At 39.9% G+C, this 15,466-nt stretch overlaps 1 protein-coding gene across 10 annotated transcripts in view; it reads left to right on the forward strand.

The window, feature by feature from the left end:
* Window positions 1-15,466, forward strand: part of THRB (thyroid hormone receptor beta) — a 178,877-nt gene that overhangs the window by 26,862 nt on the left and 136,549 nt on the right. For 2 of the 10 annotated variants that reach the window (XM_061362707.1, XM_061362705.1), the window contains exon 4: window positions 2,809-2,880. The exons of the other annotated variants lie outside the window; for them this stretch is intronic. The gene's annotated coding sequence lies outside the window, so the exon portion shown is untranslated. The remainder of the gene's footprint in view (window positions 1-2,808; window positions 2,881-15,466) is intronic. 10 annotated transcript variants of the gene reach the window in all.

The following is a 15,466-nucleotide window of genomic DNA, read 5'->3' on the forward strand; positions in this document are numbered from 1 at the left end:
TACTTTCCTTTATAGCAGTGTTTTAAGTTTGATGGATTGCTGGTGGAGAAGTGCCATCTTTTCTGTTATGATCATTGGTAGCTAAAGCTGCTCCTTGCCTTTTCAGTGATCTTAAGAATCATCAATCACCCAAAAAATGAGTACCTCGTAGAACTGCAGGTTATGTGTGACCCTGATTCAGAAGTGTAAGTGTCTGTAATTTAAGAAACTTTTAGGACAAGCTGTGTGCTCTGTTCAGTGGTTGGCCATCTCAGTAGCGGTCCGGTTCTTCTCTAAAACATGCTATTTAAAATGTTATCGCAACTTCTTAGAAACTTGTGATTTAAAATCACATATCTTCAAAAAAATTGAATTGTGAATAACTATATAGACGTTGTAGATTGCACAAAGCAGGAGGGATTGCATTCCAACAACAATATGCTAGCAAAATTACACAGGGAAGAAAGTGGAAAAAGGATTCTAGTCTTCATGTCAGAACTACCAGGTATGGTATATGTTCTGCTAGTTGCTTGGTACCCCAGCTGGGCAGCACTCCCCAGTCTGTGGTGGCCATACCCAGCTTTGAACGGAGTACCATGGTAATACTTCCCAAAGAAATCTAACGTGACTATTTCATCCTCATGAATTTTTCAAATATATCCTCTCTTCCTTGATTTCAGATTGTAACATGTCAAGTAAAGAGCATTAATCCTAAAATTTGTACAACATGAATTTCAAGTTTCAGTCTGGGTCTTTTTCAGATTCATCAGTGTTCACAAAGAAAACAGGTTAGGTGCATGTTTTTTCCTGCCTTCATGTAATTCCTTATTGTCCTTAAATCTGATCGTCTTTATTTTTTTCTTTACAGTCCAGGTTGTTCTGCTTTAGTCCTTACAGATAAACACTTCGGAAGGTTATGTGAAAAGGCACAGTTACAGTAGAGCGTGTTTATGGTTTTTAACTCTTGCTGTGTCTCCAGAGCCACCACCGTCAGCTGCTGAGATGTCACAAGAGTCACCAGTTTCCATTTAATTTTGATTGTAAAACTGATGATGAGCTTTACTGGTGTCTGGGAGGCTGTGCAAAATGGATGGGGCAAAGTGGCGTAAGCAGAGTCCTTACACATAAATGGTATTTCAAATGGATGTGGTATAAGCATATTTTTCATAATCTTCATTCTGATGTCATATTCCCCAGAGGAACTTTTGGAGCCTAACGGTGAATTCAGAAACATATATGGTAGCATTAGAAATGAGTATGGAAGTAGCAGTAATAGAGGGGAGAGTACTTCACCACTGTCAGTGATTGTCTGAAGATGAATTCCCAGCATTCTCAAAGTGCTGGGAAGTGGTCTGATAACATGCAGTAAAAATGGGCAGTTTACCTGCATGTTATAATTACAGTGTTAGATGATGTGCAATCCTGCTTTCCTGCCTGATTGCCAGTACATCGCGTTTCAATGGTCTGCACTGTTTATAAGGGTAGTGTAGTAACACATCAGGAATGACAGAACTACCATGGTGTGTTTGTGTTATGAAAGCCAACCCAAAATCCCTCTTCCGTTTGTTCCTGCATGTATTTAAGACTGCATTTGCTTATTTGTATGACTGTAAATGGTGCTTTGCAGTTATATGAAAATAGATAGTTTTTCCAAGCTCTTATAACGTAGTTTTATCTAATTGTGGTTATTTTCTATAGCCTGTCTAGTTTTTTACACTATATTAGGGAAAGTGCACATAAGTGATTCAATTTTCAGTGCTGTTTACCCATGTTAGAAATTATTCTTTAACTCTGTGTGTTTGCTTTTTTAAGGATATCATGACTCATTATTTACTCATGGGTAATCATCTTTTAGTAAACAGTGCATCTTGTGAGAGAAAGAGACCCTTCGATTCAAAAGTTCCTGCCAGCTGTCACCTCCACAGCTAGTATCACCTCGTAATAGAGAGCTAGTTATGAAATACCAAAAATAATGGTTGTGTTTAGAGAAACAGGAAAGCTTGCAAATAAGCCAGAGCTCAATAACATGTCTGACTTCAGGGCTGCAGCAAAATATACCTGGGCATGTAATACTAGAGATCTCTGTTTTGTGTCTGATACCTTACTGCTATGTCTGGTTGGTATTTTATACTTTTTCAATCAATCAATGAAAAAAAAAAAAAGTGGCATAAAATAAAGTTACTTAATCCTATCTTTTTTTCTGTTATGAAGAGAAAATATACTTTGCCTTTATTGCCAGTTATGTTCCTAAAAACGATATCCTAGGTTTAGATTTTGAATCATTCCCTGGCTGACTAAGTGATGACTCTCTTGTTTTGTCTCCTATTTATAAAAGAAGTGAAAAGATTTAGCTCATGAATTTTTCATATAGAATACAGCTGTGCTGTCTGGGGCCAAATGCTGTCCTCGGTTACAACTCAGTGTCGCTGGTTAGTTGTCTGAGTCAATGACAGTGTTGTGAATGTATTTCAGGGTAGTACTGAGACTTAAATGTTTTGTTTCTACCGTGCATATGGGGGTAAGAATTAAGCAGATGATAGATAAACTGATTATAAAAATAGATAGGAAATAGAGGTTCATTTTTCAGTCCAACATGCTGCTGCCAGTACTGAAGTAGGAGTAAAACCATTACTCACTGCCCTGCGGGTGCTACACCCTATAATGAATGAGCACCATGTTATATCCAGTAACATCATGAAAAACTCAAGTCGAAGCAGAAGTTCAGATCTTAATTAGTAAAACTGCCTTTCCCCCTTCGGTGCTGCCAGCCAGAGAAATCTGATTATATTTTAAACTTTCTGAAATGGACTTTGCCTTTTCACTTCTTAGGATCTGTCTGTGAAGCCGAGAGCGAGGAAAGGTGTAGTACAGGCTTTATGTGCCTTCATCGCCTCGTTTCAGGTTGGTAACATCCCTCCGAAGTTTTACTTTCAGGGCAGCCCTTAAACCTGTGTTCTTTCAGCCTCCAAGATTTTCTGTACTTTCAGGTTAAAAAACAGGTTAACCTTTGACTAAGAATTTCAAAATCACCAGATGGAAAGCCCTTCCCTTTCTGCTGCGTGATTAAAAACTCTCCTCTGCATATAAGACTCAAAAAGCCTCTGTGAAAAAGATGTGAGGCTTTACTGATTCTGAATTGCAGTTTTTCTGAGTAATTCTTAATAGGAGGAGGCATCCTTATTAAGTGTTTGAAGATCTTCCTTGCTTTTTAATCTAGAGAATAGGAAATAGGGCAAAAATAATTAGTGGGAAAAATGTTAGTAGCACTGCTGTGTGAGAGCCCTACCTGCAGCTGGGTCTGCCAGGTAAATACAAGGTTGCTCTCAGCCCTGCTAGCTTGAGAAATAAAAGAAGAAAGCAAACTCAGAAAAACCCAAATGGAAATACAGTGCCCTCCCACCCCAAGTTTATTGTGCTGTAATGAGGAAAAAAGTCCCTTTGTGCTGGGACAGCTTAAGGCTGGTTTTCCCCCGTTGCTTGTCCCATTCAGCATCCGTTTTCTGAAAAAGGGCAGAGCATCGTCCGTTGCTGGTTTTGCAGACTGCTCAGCTGGTGGGCATAGGCAGTCTTCTCAGCCCCTGTACAAAATCTCAGTGAAAGACAAGAGAGCATTGCCTGGTATAGGGTAGATGGTATATTTTATGTATGAAATTCCAGTCACTGCTCCTCGCATGAGCATTGTGAGGTTTCTGAGGGGAGTTTGTTAGCAGTTTGGTGGATTTCTGTCTTCCTCACATAATGCTTTTCCAAACTCTTCCAGCTCCAGGGGAGCTCACAGGTATGCTCATGCACTGTCTGTGGGAAGGTTTTTTCTCAGGTGAGTGCGGGGCATCAGTACTGCCTATGTAGACCACCCCAAGGTGCTCAGGGAGCTAGCACCACGGCTGCTGCCATCTTACGTCCACCTCAGTGCTCCTGCCAGAAGGTTGCATGCAGAGGCAGCTTTCCATCAGATGCACGTGGTAGCATCATCAGCGGCATGGTTCAGCAAATGTGCAATTCTTCTTCAAGAGAGGGAGATTTCCAGGCTGCATCATGGTCAACAGAGCTGGTCAAGTGGTTTCTCTGGCACCTGAAGATAGTGCAGCAAGCTCTGGGCTTATATTCTGCATGTTCATGCCTCAGATTGAGAAGGTGAGAGGTCTCTGCTCATGATCTGGCTCTGAAAGCAGCAGAGTAAGGACATTTTTAGTGCCCTTTCAGGAGGTGGTATGTTTCTGGAAGGGACATCTGTCTAATGCATGCAGCGTTGCTTATTGTGGGATACACAGTGTGGGAACGCAGGCATGACACAAGCTATCTGGTACTATCAGGGTAATGCAAGATAGGTCTTTTAAAAGAAATCATAAACATGTTTGGCATATATACACAATAAAATGTCTCCTGTAGGACTCATTCTTCCAGTGTTGCCTAATCAATTTGGTATGTTGTTTTTGAAGTGTTGATTTTTTTTAAGCCTTGCATCTCCTTCTGATACTCAGATGTCTGGCTGATGAGGTCTTTTGATGCTATGTGCTGTATTTATAGCCCTTATGAACTCCTCTTGCGAAATCACTAGATTTTAATCACTTGCTTCCTTGAGTACTGAATCCTAAATATGCAGACTTGTTAGCACTAAAGAGCTTTATTTGTCTATCAAAGTACATTAAAAACAAGCCAGTCTGTTGGAGCTGCCTATCTTGAAAGGGTTAGGATGAAGATACCAGCAGAAGTGAGGCGAATAACAGTAGATAGATGGACAGAAAAACTGGGAAGGAACTATTCATGTAAATATCTTGGAGTTATATGCTGATGGTTTACCAGAGCAGGTCTGTCATTATCTGTTTTGCCCTTTTTGTGGGCAGTTCCTGCTCTGCTGTTGTATGCTACTTTGAAAATCTTTTCAAGGGTAATTGCTGCTATGAAGTTAGACATTCCCACATTCTGTATGATGCCTGGGTTATAAAAATGGTGATGGCTCTAACTCCCCATTTCCTTGCTTTTTCACCTTTTCCTTGAAATTTAGAAAAAGAGGTGTTAGAGAATGACACTGGTAAAATGGATTGGCTGTCCTTAATTTTTTAATTCCCAGTTTTTCTTTGTGGAGTTTATTGGATTATTCTTTACCTTTTAAGTTATTTTACATGGAGAGTTAAACTTTTCAGGGAGGTTGTTAGGCAAGGAATGTGCACCATGATAACTAACAAAATAACATTTCCTATTGAAGCCTGTCTGAATTGATGTCTGCATGGCTACAAACACAGAATAGAAGAAAAGAGGAGTTCTAGAAGGAATCTCAAAAATCTGCTAAGTCCCCCCTCTTTTGCTACTAAAATATCTTAAAAATGGAGAGAAATTTGATAAGGCACTGTGTTGGAGATAGGCAATATGCTGTATAAAAGCAAAAGCTTAGCTTTCAACTTACATAATAGACATGGGAAAATGTCACTGCAGATTATGCTAGTTGCACTAAATGCTTGTCTATTAAAAGCAGTTGAGTTCTTTTCCTGCTGTGCTGGCATATAGAGCTGCTGTCTTTGGTGCTGTAGCATTAAACCAACACAATGTTGAGGGGTATTTTTCCCCAAAGTCAATGTCTGTCAGTTACTTTGTAGAACTTGCTAGAATTATGAATATAAATGTTGTGCATAAAGGAAGCAGGATGCTGTCCCACTGGTCTCTGCTTTTCAGTGTCCTTTCACATGAATGCAGTATTTTGTGCTGTGCAACACAAGCAATTGTATGTAAATTCAGGGCGAAGCAGAATCTTAGGGTTTTGAAATGACAATTCTTCAAGCAAGAAAAGCTGCTGCTTATGGTAGTTTTGCTGGGTAAATTTGAGATTTTGACCCTTTCTGGCCCTTATATTCAGTGATAGAAATACTTTTGGTGTAAACTCCTAGAGGCACAGTGCTTGAAAAGGGATGATGTGTCATACATACCACCATATCAATAAACGTAAACAAGCTTATGTTACTATTATTTTGATTTTTCTTCTAAAACAGAGGCCACAGTTACTTATTTTGTGAGAAATCTAGGACACAATTCCCCCTCCCACCCCTCCATGTAAGAAAGAGGATTATTTTTGTGTTTGTTTTCTTCCTTCAACTTTCTTTTTTCCTGTCAGTTGAAACTCTTTCCTGTGGTGTTTTGTTTTAGGATAAAAACCAGCCAAAGTGGGATTTTCATTTTCTCCAAATTAGGGTGCTACTCTGATAGTAGTTAAGGAATTTTTTTTTTTTTTTGCTGCTTTTTGTTACTAGATACAGGATCTTTAATTTCCAAAAGCGATTAATGAATTTGGCATAAGGCCTTTTTAGACTGCATAACCTAAAACATCTGAAATATGGTATTCATTTCTTACTGGAAACAGTGTTCCATTAAAAACATCTCAGTTTGTCAGTGAAATGGCCAATCATACAAAATCACTGCTCTTATGTGCAAATGGAGCTTATGAGATTCCAGTCTGTTAGTGAGAGCTTTTCATTACCTGAAACAGTTAGAAGATTAAAACAAACAAAAAAATTACATCTATCTGTAATTAAATGATGTGATGTGATGATATTATAATTTCTTTTAAAATGTAATTTATTATAAAACAATTGCATTATTGCCTGTGTTCTTGCAACAGGTAGGCAAGCAGGAATAATGGATGGCTAGACACTGTTAAATTTTGCTAGTTTATGTACTACAGTCAGGCAGGTGGTGTAGGTACATAGCTATAAGCTATTATGATTTTGGTTTTCTAAGCTCTAGACAATGCTAGATGGATAACAGGATCCTCTGTAATTTTCTCTTTACAGTCTGTACAACACTGACTCATTTAGTGGCTATTTCATAGAATCACACAATGGTTTGGGTTGGATGGGACGTTAAAGATCATCCAGTTCCAACCCCTCTGCCACAGGCAAGGACACCTTCCACTAGACCAGGTCGCTCAAAGCCCCATCCATACTGGCCTTGAACACTGCCCTGGATGGGGCATTCACAGTTCCTCTGGGCAACCTGTGCCAGTGCTTCATCATTCTCACATAAAGAATTTCTTCCCAATGTCTAATCTAGATTCAGCCTCTTTCAGTTTGCAGCCATTCCCCCTTGTCCTGTCACTACATGCCCTCGTAAGAAGTCCCTCTCCAGCTTTTTTTAGGCCCCTTTTAGGTACTGGAAGCTGCTCTAATGTCTCCCTGGAGCCTTCTCTTCTCCAGGCTGAAGAAGGCACACCCATCTGTTTCAGACAACCCAGGTGGAGGACCTTGCACTTGGCCTTGTTGAACTTCCTAAGATTGGCACTGGCTACCTCTCAAGCCTATCCAGGTGCCTCTGGATGGCATTGCTTCCCTCCAGCGTGTCGACTGCACCACACAGCTTGGTGTCATCAGCAGACTTGCTGACGATGCATCAATCCCACTGTCCATGTGGCTGACAAAAACAATAAACAGTGCTGCTTTCTCTTTTTTTGCTTTTAGTTGGTGATGAAGCTGCTACAAACAGGTCATTAGGGAACAGCAGACATCAGTTTGTCAGTCTATGATTTCTTGAGGCTGCAGCAGGAGATGGCAGCAGGGAAGAAGTTGGTAAGCTGCCCGATATGAAAGAACTGGCTAAATCTAACGGGTCAAAATGTAAAACTGCAAGCAGTACCAAAATCAAAGGTGCCACTGAAGGACAATTTGCTTATTGATAGGAAAAAGCAGAGTGCTGTGTTTGTACCTGCCAAAGAGACATTTCTCAGAGCTTTTTTTACCAGTAAATGCTTCTTAGGATAATCTGAATCAACCACCAGAATACGTCTATGAAGACACGAGCTTTTTGGTGTGTTTCATTTCTGAACGCTGGCCATTTTTCTTTACTGCCAAAACAATGGGGAAAATCACTCAAACATCATAAATAAAAAGTTCTGATTTGAAATAGATGAGACTGTCACAGTCATCTTTTGTGTTTATGGCATCACTTTTCAGCATGGCATAAAATGAGAAATTATGAAGTTACTTTAGAGTTCATCATTGATGCATCCTGCAGGACAGGTTTACAGTTCATTATTGTTTCGAGTGAAGAAACCAGGTAAAAAAATGCAAGGAAATTGAAGGTAGTTCCATAAAACAGGCAAATGTTCATCAAAATAACCTGTTAACTGTCAGCGTTTGTGCAAGACATGTTCATAGTTAATTGTTTTGATTCTTTATAGGTGAGGAAACCCCAGAATATTCTATCCAAGTTGTTAAAAGTGCTGTCCAAAATGCTGTCCAAGATTTTGATTAAAGCCGAGTATGCCTTTTGCAGAATAAGATGTTATGACTGGATCTGATTAACAATGAACAATTGGAACCATGGGAGAACAAAATAAAATAATGATTCAGATAAGTTATAGAGTTTTTCCATTCCGTAATGTATATGACCAATCCGAAATCATGGATTGATCCTGAAAAAAAATACCCAAATCAGCCCAGACAGTGTTGAAATATTCTATGAAACAAAAATTCTTCATTTTTTAAAATGAAAAATACAGATTTATTCCATTGCCTTTGTCAGCCACATGGACAGTGGGATTGCAATATTCAGTTGCTTTTTCATACTTTACTCCTGATGCATTTGTAGAAGAGAATTCCTTCCTTATAAAGAAGAAAAACAAATTTGAAAACCTTTTCTGAACAAATCAGAGAAAAGAGAAAGTAGGGTATTTTGTGTCTAATATCTCCTGTGGACATAGAATCATGCATCATAGTGATCAGGCTGGAAGACTGAACCTCTGCCTCTCCCTCATATTCTCTACTTGTACCTTCTTTGCCCCTCTCCTCTACCAGCAGGTGTTGAGCATCTCCTTTTGGCTCCAGCTCTGTGGTGTCAAAACATGGAGGGATAGTGATGCTGCCTATTCCTCCCTCCTGTCAAATCAGGACCACTCATCTCCCTTGTGCCATGGGTTTACTGCACATGCCTCATACCACTTTATTTCTGCCTGTGTGTTGATGTCACATTGCATTCCTGTGCCCTGTCTGGTTGAGAGATCTGTGCCAGAACTCAAAACATTGTAATTAATATATTAGAAAAAATTTCTACACGGGAGACATATTACTCATGGTATTGGCATCTGTGGCATTGGATGTGGATTTCTCTTGACCATCTAATTAATTGTAGTGCCTGTCTCCATCAAAGCAATTAATAATAAAGTAGTCGATTTTTTGTCATACATACTGCTAGCAACTGTTCTGGTGTGTTCAAGGGTAACCTTAAAAATCCATAATTATACTCTGCATGCTGCTGCCCACTGATAATTAATTATGTACAGAATTTGAACTATGATAATGAATCACTCAGAGAAGAGGTTTGGGAAAGAAATGTCAGTTTTATCCAATATAGTTTCTTGGATAACAGTCAGATTCTCCCATTTTTTGTGTAATAAGCCAGAAGAATCAAAAGAATCTCAGGATAAATGCATAGAAAATGTCTTGACTTTTTTTTTTTTTTGTGATTCCCACCTTGGTGTTTTATTGTGAGGAGATGCCTGACAGAACAAGAGCAGAAATTGTGGTAGGCATCGATAAGTGAATGAAGAATGTGCACCATATTGAAAATAACTTCTCAGATATGTTCTGTTCATGAAATATATTGAAGTGAAGCCTAACATCCTCTTTCATGTAGACCGTGGAGTGCTTGAAGTCATCTTTGTGTTTCTCTAGTCTTGGGAGAGGCTGGCTGGCAGTTTGCTTCATGGCATCTTCAGACACAACTGTAACTGGTATGGTTCCACTGGGGAAAGCCACAGAGCTAGCCACAAGTCTGTTGTATGCAGGGAGTACCTGTCCTCAGGAGACTTCCGGTGAAGCAGAAATTCCAAAATAGAGGCTGCATCCACCATGGACCATGGCATCCTGTTCCTGTGTGTCCAGGTTCCTTTCTTAGAATCACAGAATGGGCTGCAAGCACACACTGCTGGCCCATGTTGAGCTTGTCACCCAACACCCCGAAGTCCTTCTCCTCAGGGCTGGGCTGCTGTCAATCTGTTCTCTGCTCAGCGTGTAGTTGTGCTTGGGATTGCCTCGACCAAGGTGTGGGACCCTGCACTTGGCCTTGTTGAACTTCATGAGGTTGGCATTGGCCACCTCTCAAGCATGTCAAGGCCCCTCTAGATGGCATCCCTTCACTCCAGCATGTCAGCCGGACCACACAAGGTCCCTCTGAATGGACCAGTGCAAAGACAAGAGCATGGTCTTTGTCCCCAGTGGTGTGTTACTCAGCTGATGCATTGTCAGTCATGTGCTGGTGGCCTGATGTGTACCCAGAGTGGGCTCATAGGTCAGCTTTTCTGCTTGTGCTCATCAGGCAACGATGCAGCTTCTCAGTGTCAGCTGGTGGGGACTGCAGATACCACCTCTTGGTCTCCGCTCCTGTTTCACTGCCTAGACTTGCAGTAGCTGACATGCTTTGCCCGGTTGCTGGAGTGCATCTACCTTTAGTGTGGTTTATTGCTGTGGGCTAAAAGTTTACTCTGCTCATTCATCATCATTTGCTAACCGTAAAACAAGTATATGCTACCAAGATCAGTCTGTATAGGAGAGCTTGGCAGGGACTGCAGGCATCCTTTAGGGATGACATGCATTTAAAATCCCTTTCATGGTAACATTACAAAATGGTCCTTAGTGTAAGTGGTGATAATGCTCAGAGGAATTTAGAAAAAATGGTATTTTGTTATAGTATTTCTTTTAATATAGCCTTATGCATAAACCCTCTCAGTGTAATTACAGCTTTGTAAATCCCCATTATTTGTTCTCTGTAACAAAGGATTTGTCTGTTGAGTTACAACTGCAAATACCTCATAAACCTGGCAGCTGAGTATTATCTGTGATATACTGGGGGGAGAAAGCAAGCAAATACCACAGTCTTTCTGAAAATACAGAAATGTAAATAGAGCCTTTTTTAATGGAACATCCAAAATGGGGAAAATACCACTTTACCCTTTCCTGCTGATTATGCATTCAGAAGTTTTCAATGTGCATGACTGCAGTTTTGAATTTGGTTACTTGGATAGATTTTATTTTTTTTCTGATCTCCTTGTGTAGAAATAAACATAAAAGGCAATTGCAACACATTGACTTTGAGACATTATTGCATAGTTACAAGACAAATGTCTGAATCTTCCGGTTTGTCTCTTAATCGGAATTTAGCCCAATTCCACCTCGCAAAAAACCCTGGCATTTCAGCATGCTTGGCCTTAGCTCCAGAAAATAAAGCAAATATCATGCCTTAAGGCTTTTATCCTGTTAGCTTAGCCAGAAGATCTTGATTCAACACTGTTTAGAATTTAGTCATGATTGGTTATCAGTAGCAAATGATGTCATTGTCACTAGCAATGTTTACCACCACCTCACCACAAACGATGAAGAGAAGTTAGGCAGCTGCAGACATTACTTAAACTGTGTTTCAGTGAAGGTTTATATTTGCTATATGCACTGGGTATAGGGAGGCATTTTCCAAAGCCCCTCTTAGAAATACCTGTTTCTGTTCCATTGTCTATTCCTTACATTGGCAACCAAAACTGCCATTTGAAAAACACTTCGCAACAGAATTGCTGGCCTGATGATTATACAGTGTTGTACAATACTCCTTAAAATCTTTACCATAAGTAAGAAGAAAGTACTTTCTAAGCTTGCTTTCACTGACTTTCAGTTGGCAATTTCCATTTTATTTATTCTTATGTTATTTTTCATAGCTTTCAAAATGTATGCAGAGCTTAAGGACATACTCCTTGCACAAACCATGCAGTGCCACAGTTCTGGACTGCATTGGGACATTTTACTGGGGCATGTGCTATACATGGGACTTAAATGAAGGCATGTGTCATACAGGTAGAAAAAGAAGAAAGAAATACAGCAAAAAAAAATCTTTAAATGAAAGATAAAGCACCCAATATACAGACTAGTTCACTGTATTTTTTCCTTCTTTGATGCATTCATTAAACTTCTGCTTTCATAGAACTTTCTTGCTGTAATTTTGTATGGGCTTACCAGCTTCATTCCAGTGTGCAAGTGTGGTGGTTGCCATCCACCATCCTAAGCAGAGCATGGCACCACCAACTCAGTCATTAGAAAAAGTACTGGGGGAAAAAATAAGCATTCTGGATGTGTCATGAGTCGGAGTCATCCAGGCTTTAAGGTCTGGGATGTGTTGGGTTGAGACTGGCATCCTGGAAAAGGTAACAGGAGTCTGCCATGTTTTATTCCAGGACTTGATGATGACATACACTGGCTGGGGATATTGTGCAGCAGCATTCACTGCATACTCTTTCTTGAAGAGACTCGTCTTTTTAATTCTGCCATCCCATAGAAGACAGGCTATTAAGACAACCAGTCAACAATTAAGACAGTTGCTCTCATGTCAGTGGTGTGATTATAGGCAGAAAGATATGTGATACAAGATTTATGATTTCTGATACGAGGTTTGAAAGTCCAGATGTTATCTCTGATGTAGTTTATGCTTACTCAGACATATGGACAAGGATAGAAATCAAGCATCTGCTATAAAGCAGTGTGAATCTAAGGATGAAGTTTTGGCTGTCTCAGCTTGTCTGCTCTCTAGGCTTCTCTTCAGTAAGCTGGAGGAAGAGAGAAGAAAATTACACAGTGCTGTTTGCACCACTAATAACTGCAGTATATAGTTAAATACACGTGGGATTAATGCCAAAGAATTTGAAACAATGATTTTTGGTACAGATTTTATTTTAAAAGTAAATTAGTTTATTTTTGCCCTATTTTTAAGTCAAGGAAAACAATGTCATTAACATTTATAATGTAAATTAAATATGCTTCAATAGATCTTGAAGGTCTACTAGCCAAAATATATTTTTATCTTGCTAATTTGTCATTTAAACAGAGAATTATAATGCAAATGCTGGCAAAAAAAAGGACCATAGGCATTACTCTCTGTGGACTTGCCACAGAAGTAATAGCTTCTGGGCATTGTATTTGTAGCATTTTCAGTAAAGCAGCTGTGAGTTTTTAGCTCTTTAGGATGATCTCGACATGGTAGTGGTGATCTTTGTTTCCTCATTGTTCTACCTCTGAACAGTTAGGTCAAGCTACCTGGCTGAAATACAAGATTTCTTAGACCCAGGAGGAGGCCTAGCGTCCAAAAAGTCATTCAGCTTTATGATTTCTATGTCATCCAGTCACTAAGAGAAATAATAAATAGTGGGTGAACAAAGAGGGATGTTCCTCAGCACTTCTTTGGGGAGAAGGACAGATGTGAGACAGTGTTTCTGTGACTGGTTGTGCTGTTGGGGCAGCAGAACATGGACCACATATTCCTCTTGCAGTTGGCAGTGATCTCTGTAGCTGTGGGTGTGGTTATATGCAGTTTTTTGGCAATGATGGTTAACTTTCAGTTTGTACACATGCTTTAAACGGAACGATTTTATGTGTTTTCTGCCTTGCAGGTGTGACCTTGTCTTTGCTGTCCAATCTAAACACGGGCTTTCTTCTAGCCTTTTTATCCTGCAGGGAACGTATACCATCATGGCAATTATGATTAGCATTGTACTGGTAGTAAACATTCTCGGGATGCATCTGTCAGTCCCAGCATTCAGACTGTGCGCACAGGCCTATCTGCTGCCTCGCCGCACCCGCACAGACCGGGTCTGGCTAAGAAGCACCAAACAATCCAAGGCATGCTGTGTAGAGTTTCAGGAATGAAAATGCTTGTCACAGATTAGAATTTGGCATGCTGCAGTCATGGCTTTTTACTCTACAAAGTGCATAGCGCAATTTGCTAACTACTACAAGTGCTGGAACTGTGAAATCAAATGGCCTTGAGTCAAGACTGGGGGAACAGGGAGAATTAAATTATGTTTCCATGCCAGCAGAGTTCCTTGCATCTTGAGGAGAAGCTTTGCTGTGGGGGGTCAGTGATATCTTCCCTGTTGGTGTTTTTTTGGCGTGGGTTTTTTTCCTATTCCTCCCCTCCCCTCACTGTTGCACATTTTAATTCCTACTGAGAGCTGCTGAACAGCAGAACTGAAAGCCGAACTTTTGGAGTGGCTTTAGGAGTGAACTTGTTTCCTGCTCAGAATTCTTGGTTCCCCACCCCTTTCTTTTTCCTTTCTTGGCTTTGATGGAATGAGAACTCTGTGCCTTTTGCAGGCCTGGTTGGCTTTCTGTGATCTTTCGTGAAAAAGAAAATTGTAGCTGCTTTGCTCAGTCAGTCTCCTTGCGGGACCTATGAACATCAGGGCATCCTGCGGGGACTACAAAAGGAAACTGAAACAAATTCTGGGGTGATGATGAGTATGTTTAGAAGCCTGAATAGATTTGCGTTTTTTGGTAACTTTAAAGAATTTTCCCCCTAGTTATTTCTTTCCAGATGAAGATGTCTGTGATGGGTTTCAGGAGCCTAAAAGTAATGTTCAGTAGGATGAATGGGATTTTGTTGGATAAGGATATATGTACAAGAAGAAGAGCAGTGACTTTATCCCTACTATGATATCTGTTCAGAGACATAGGTAGAATGTGTAATTTATATCTAAATTATGTGAAGTGCACCTGAATGCCTTTTCTCCTACTGTGTACTGTATAAGTGCTGAATCATTTGGAAATAACTTGTTTTAACTTATTGGTTGTATTTATTACAGGGATCAAACCCATGTTTTGGTTATGGCAAGATATCTTGCTGTATCTTCAGCTTTGCAGTTTTTACAAAACAGCATAAACAGAAAAGATGAAATAACAATGACTGAAACAAAAACGAGTGCTTTTATGTGTACAGCCCCATGCAGTCAAGAATTCTCTGAGTCTGGTACAGGAGGAGATTTTCATCTGCGTCTATTCTGCTGTCTAATCCATTTGGCACTATTAGTTTTCTGTGGTTCAGTTGGAGTCATTGGTGAGTCTTCTCTAAGAAGACTCATGAACAGCTTCAGTAGCAAAGTACATTGTTAAAACAATCTCTGTCAGTAGGGGTTTTTTAGTACTAGTATTTCCAAAACTGATTAATAAGGAATTATTCTGAAAAAGGTGGAGCTTGCAAAAAATTATTATTTTTTTTTTTGTACTGAATTTAAAGGATTATGGCAAACTGTTTGTTGAAACTACAGCGCCTTTTGTCACTGAGTGTGGACAGTGACCTGCTTTGTTTAGCTTAATTGTACTGATGCGCTTTTGAGGCAGTCTGCTAGAACCCCTCCAGAGTGCATACAAAGTTAGCACATTCAGTGACTGGGAACAAGTACAGTTTTTACTGTAAAGAGGCGTATGCTTAGAAGAATGACACATCTGAATATTGCTATGAAGTGCAATTGCGTTTTTGGTAGAGATTGTTCTCTCCGTCTGAGCAAGGAGGTCATTAAGCATGAAAGCAGTGCAGGCAGTTAACAGGAGATATTTTTATGTGAAAGTAGAGTCCATGTGAAACTCTTTGCCAAGGTATCAGGGGCAGGTAAGGCTTAAGTCTTACCAGGCAAGCACTATTAAATGCTTAGAACCTCACTTGCCCAGTTGATTTTGAGAGGTTATCTCCACTT

This window comes from Neopsephotus bourkii, unplaced genomic scaffold (assembly GCF_033783945.1).
Source record: "Neopsephotus bourkii isolate Nb327-2 ecotype Australia unplaced genomic scaffold, CSIRO-AGI_Nbou_v1 NB_1132, whole genome shotgun sequence".
NCBI lineage: Eukaryota > Metazoa > Chordata > Aves > Psittaciformes > Psittacidae > Neopsephotus > Neopsephotus bourkii.